A 6,557-nucleotide genomic window follows, 5' to 3' on the forward strand; every position below is an offset into this window, starting at 1 on the left:
TAAAATACTCATCCTCTTGCCTAAAATATATGTAAAAAATACATTATAAATCGTTGTATTATCTACACTGAGTGGTAAAGTAAAATTTGTATCTTCTAATTAATTTTAATTAATTTATGGTAATCATTGGATTATTATAGTAAAATAAAGTAATGATAAATTACATATTTCTTATTTACATTGAATAAAATAAAATTATAAATATAATATGTGAAATATTGTCAATATGCCTTCTACATAATCTTTATTTGTATTATTAATTTATATTATATCATGAAAATAAAAATGTTTAAAAAGATTAGGTTGTGTATCTTAACATATATATCTCATGGTATTTATATTATGTAAAATACTAGCTTATCTAGCTTTTACATTTAACTTTTTTTATTTATCAAAATACCGTCGTCTTACACATACTGGCAGAAATTTAGTTCTTACGCCTAAACTATCGAGTTTTCAAGCAACGTATATTCCAATAGACTAGTTAATGCATTTGAACTTGATTATAAGATCTTGATGATAAAGTCTTAGCAAAACTATGAACATGAACAATTTAGAAAGCTCAATGACAATACGACCTGATTGCTTATATTACGTATCATCAGCAACTAAAATCGTTCGCATTATTGTGATCTAAATTTGCATTCTGTAATGATTCACCACTCACATATCTTTGCAGCCTTGCAATCATCGTCTTCTTTTCCTTTTGCGATAGCTGCAATTGCATTAACTCCACGAATATAAGGACAGAAAGTTCTCAAATACTTGCTATTCGTACGTGAACAGAATGTAAAAAACAGTTTTGCAAATCTTGGAGAGAGTCAGCAATTATTACGAGATCATATAATGCATCCAAAGCTGAAACTCACACATTGCAAGGTTTATGTTTTATATGTGTATAAGGTACAATGTTTGTGCATTGTAATCTTTATAAAACAGACTTCACTGTGAAAGAATGTGCTTTCGTATTTATTCATCGGGATGCATTCCATAAATTTGCGCGTATTATAAAACTTACGAAATATTTCATCACAAGTTTTAAATAAATTCATATACTTTATGAAGATACTTTATAAACTTGGTAAATAATGTAAAATTGAAAGGTCAAAAAGCTTAAGGAAAGCTTAACTTTCAAAGCTTCAAATTATCTATCAACGGTTATATAGATATTTCAATGATCATTGTTTTCTCATTAACCAATAGCAATAAATTTTATTTGCACAATACGGAATCCACATAATTGTGGAGTATATTCTAATTGTGTTAATACAAAATCAATTCAATTCGAGAAAATAAATATTTTTTGCCAATGGAGTCGTATGATTTTATATCACAACAATTACAAAAGCAGCTACTGATTTATGCATTTTTCCATTGCGAACGTTTTTAAAGTGGTCGAGCAAGTTGCTCAATGGAATTTTCAAGAATGTTTTGACGAATAACTTTCTGAATCTATTTAAAAATAGGCATGAAATAATTTTAATTATCTATGGTTCGTGAAAATACATTTTTCTCTATAATCCGATCATTCAATTATGGTTGTACACAGTTTTATTTCAATGAACCTTACAAACGTTCCATTAAAAATATTTGATTAAATAACATGTATATATATATATATATATATATTTCAATAATATGTAATTCGGAAACAGGCGATAATAGCTATACAAGTATTTATTATTTTCGTAATTAAAAATTTTATCTTCAAATAAAATCTTTATATACTAGCAATAATTTTTGCATATTATTGAATATGGTACTAAAGAACGATATACGTAGATAAATAAAAGTATAATCAGTTTATTTTGTACACAAGCGAATAATTCTTTACTTATATGCAAATTTCATTTATAAACATAATTTAATCTCTTCATGTAATATTCATAATCGGAATAATCTTTGTTTACATAATATGTGCTTAATTTTTCAATGATCTATAATGAGAATACACTACGGCTTTACTTAAATCCAGCCATTAGGATTGAATATTTGAGTTTTATTAAATAAACCACATTATATATTATCGCACAATTTTTATTCATTGATATTTAAGAAATAGTATGAATAAGTCATTTAAGGATAAGTACTAAATCCACAGGACATTAACTTGATCGAATTTACATAATTTTTGTACTATTAAGTATAAGGTAATTAACGCTTTAAATAAAAAAAAAATAAAATAAAAAAATTAAAAAAAAAAGAAAATAAAAAAATATTAATTCTCAGCCCGTAATATAATTGGTTCAACATGAAATTTCATACTGTTATATTATTTTTTTATTTCGTTCAATGTTGATCATATCAATTCAATAATGCTAATTTAATTATTTAAAATTTTTTTAGAAAAATGAGTAGCTGTTAATATTTTATTGTAATAAATATAAAAAAAAAAAAAAAAAAAAAAAAAAAAAGGTATTTTTTAAAAACATTAATTAATATAAATAAAGCAAGTATATTGTATCTGTGAATTATTCGTTAGATTTTATTAAAATATACTATAACGTTCAATAATCAGTGGCCTGTATTTATATGAATATTGAGTAGTCATCTCCCGTCTATATAAGGTTCCATAAATAATAATATAACAATTGAATACATGTCTCTCTTTATTATGAAAACAAAATGAAATTATAAGATTGATGACTCTACCTTACTTCCATGTAAAGACTGCGGCACGAAGAGCCTCGGCTTTTGTCCTCCCAACCCTTTTATAATTATTATTATCTGTGCGTTTTAATACGAATAAAAACCTTATGTACTTAAATCAAATGCTTTAAGAAAATTATTCTCTAAATACTAAATTACACGTTTCGATATATTCTTTAATTGTCGAATAGGCTATGCATTACTATTTATGAGTGCAGAATTTTTGTTGTCGTTGAGATTGGAAATATATTATATATTGATGAATAATAGAGTAAATAATATTAGAGTTAGAAACGTAAAAAAGAAATGACGAAGGAGGAAATTATTATAGGATTTTTCCTTACTCAATCCAACTATAAATCTCGTACCAACAAAATCATCGTTTTTTTTTATTTATTATTATTATTTTTTTTTTTAAAGTGATTATCTAAATTACGTTGTTTTTCCTGTAATATATTCGTGAAATTTCACATTTATATTAACGAATCATATGGTCTTTGATAAAAAAAAAAAATAAAAAAAAATGTTAGCAAGCTATTTTATTCAATTGTTTTTTATTTTATTGCTAATGGAAATAATATATTCTAATAAATACGAAATAATGTATTTTGTTCTATTAATATTTTTCCGATTTTTTGGATTTTTTTTTACATATCAGTTAATTGTGAGAAAATCTATTCAATGACTAGAACTAATAATTTTATGATTTAAAATGCATTCATGTGGTATCATTATTTTAACGCTACTAGTTTTCATAACATTGATTACCTCCATTCATATATATATATATATATTCCCATTTTAATTGAATTTGTTGATTGTATCGATTATGTAAGTGGCCTTTTTCATGTAATTTATTAAACCTTATGTCAATATAATTATAATAATTATCATCATAGCTATAATTTTCATGTATTATATTCCATAATAATGTTCGCGATTATTTTCATTATTGTGTAACAAGTAGTTTGATATAAAATAAACATGTGCAGTATTTTTATGTGATAATTATTGTTGCTGCTATCCACTTTGTGATAAAAAGTATATCAGGTAATTATCAAAGTAATTAAATGTAATATGTTGTTTTTCAAATTATACTCATAATCTACTGCAGTTTTTCCATAATATTAAAATAATTTGGCTTAATTAATTTTGTCCGATAGACTTCAACAGATCCACTTAACAGTATTATGAAATATCCTACGTCTAATGGTTATTTTTTAATATAAAAAATATCTATTAAAAATATAATTCTTAAATGTTATTGTATCGATAATATATATATATATATATATATATATATATATATATATATATATATGTATATATATATATATGCCACGTTATAATATATCCCATATAAACATTTACTTCTATAATTCTATGTGTTTCAGCATTTTTTTAAAAACTTGATAAATGTTTCGTTCAATCTTAACTCATACGGACATTCAGACTTATAATTGCAATTTTTCGTACGAATGTAGGTATAAATAACGTTAACATCAGTAAATCAATCATATAATCTAATAAACAAGTTTAATATGTAAGAATTCGTGAAAATAATCTTTAACGTACAAAAATTTGTAAAATTTCTCCTAGAATGTTTGTAGCACAATGGCATACGATTTGTGTTACCAATTTAACAATAAAAAATTTATGTTTTACTATTAGATTGCGTTATGTTTAATATGTATCTAACATTTTTTTTATATTAGCAATAAACAGGAGGTAAATAAAGTTATAAAGAAGAAGGAGTACGCCTTTCGCACATTTTATAAATATTCTATTTTTAAGAAATTAAGTAGTTTTATTATTACTTGAAGAAGCAAATATATTCAATAACATCGGGCTAAAGCGTGCACGTATAAAGTATATTTAAGCAACAATATTATATGACAAAATTAACAATAATTTAATTCTATTATATCTTCTATTATTTATTCTATTAATTTAATAGTTAAAAAGCTAATAATCGAACAAATATTTTTTCTAATACTATTATCAAAAACATTAGATTATTTATTTATATTTTTATTATTTGAAAAATCTTTAATTGTACGAATAATTTATTAACGGTAAATATTACTTAAACAAGTATTTCAAGATCCTTAAGTTATCAATGCTCTACAATTGTCTTATAATAACTTTAGTCTCCGTTCTTAGTAATTTACTTTAATCGACGTTCTTCTTAAAATATTTGGACATAAATGGATCAGTATTTTTGTAATTAACAAGAGTCAATATATCCTTAAATAACAAGTTGATATAACATGTATATTTTGATATTAATTTTTTTACGGCAGTTTTATACGATTAAGTTAAAGAATAAATTTTAAATGCTTTTTACAATCATCTTTCATTTTATTGGTCACAAGTCAATTATACATTAACGATGTCCGATTCGAATTTACGATTGTTTGGCTACTAAAATCTTAAAACATAATTTGTAATATATATATATATATATTGATTAAGAACATGAGTTTTATTAACGTTATATTGAACGGTACTTTCAAGCTAATAATAAGAAAAAAATCATAAATATTGTTATCTTGCACTTATATTTGCAAATACATACTTCTACTAGATATATTCGTCATACAAATATTAGAATTTTACTATTATTTATTATATAATAATTATAACGAATTCTGAATTTTTATAATGAAAGTAGATAAATCGCTTTGAAATGTTAAATTTCACACAGTGTATGTGATATAATAATATTGAATGCAATATTTAACCAAATAATAATAGTAATTTATAATTTAATTTTATAATTTTGTAGTATTCTAAATTGTATTAGTTGCACTTCATTCTCTTTTATTTTCACACATTATATAAGCCTCATTGTCTTATTAATTTTATTAACGCAAACACATGAATTTAAAATTATATTGAAAACGCTTAATTGATCATACTATAATCTATAGATATAGATTAATCGTTACACAGAAAATATTATTTTGTTTGTTGCATATGTAATTCAGTTTGGGAGTTGGATTTCGTACGATACAGCGCTTATAATATGAAAGAAAAAAGAAAAAAAAATTACTTAGAAAAGAGTGTCTATAGTACCTGTATCTTAGATCAGCTTAGCATTAATTATGAAAGCAAGACTTACCGATACCCAGTAGCATCTAAAGAGAGTCACTTTTTTTTCAGTTTTCTGTTTTACTAAACGACTGGTTATATTAATTGTATATACTTGTACATATGTATGTATACAATTTCATAGATTCTCATCGCATACGCATTAATATAAAACGTAATTAGTTTACTTAATAATAACAATTGGTCCTTAGAGAAATATCAATAATCATTGGAATTCAGAAAAATACCGATAATACAAAAAAAAGACTATTCAGCCTTTATATTCAGCTTATTACATATCTGCAGCGATGTTTTTTCTTTTTTAAATTTCCGCCTTCGAATATTATCTTTAAAATTTTTATTTAATCCTAAATTAGTAACAATTTTTTATATTCCTTTTAATATTTATTTTATTTTTTTATCCTTTACGATTTATCTTACAATCTATTGCCAAGAACCAAGTATATATCACTTATTTAATTAAATATATTGAATAAATAATTAATTCATCGAAGAGTTGCATAATTTGAAGCAAATATATATTACAGAATAAATATTAAAAGAAAAAAATAAATAAAAATAATTTTATTGTTAAATAAAATCAATATCGTATGTTTAACACTATAACAGCATTAATCTCAGTCGTTTTTAATGACACTAAATATTCAATTATATATTATACTGAACTCGTTGCCAAAATAAATAAGTGAAAATAAAATAATAAGTTTGATATTATAAATATACAACAAATTTTTTTAAATAACAATTGTGAAAGTGCTATTTGATTGTCCCAACTTTCATTTAATTCCGATGAC

Source organism: Ceratosolen solmsi, unplaced genomic scaffold (assembly GCF_000503995.2).
Source record: "Ceratosolen solmsi marchali unplaced genomic scaffold, CerSol_1.0 scaffold6, whole genome shotgun sequence".
NCBI classification, from domain to species: domain Eukaryota; kingdom Metazoa; phylum Arthropoda; class Insecta; order Hymenoptera; family Agaonidae; genus Ceratosolen; species Ceratosolen solmsi.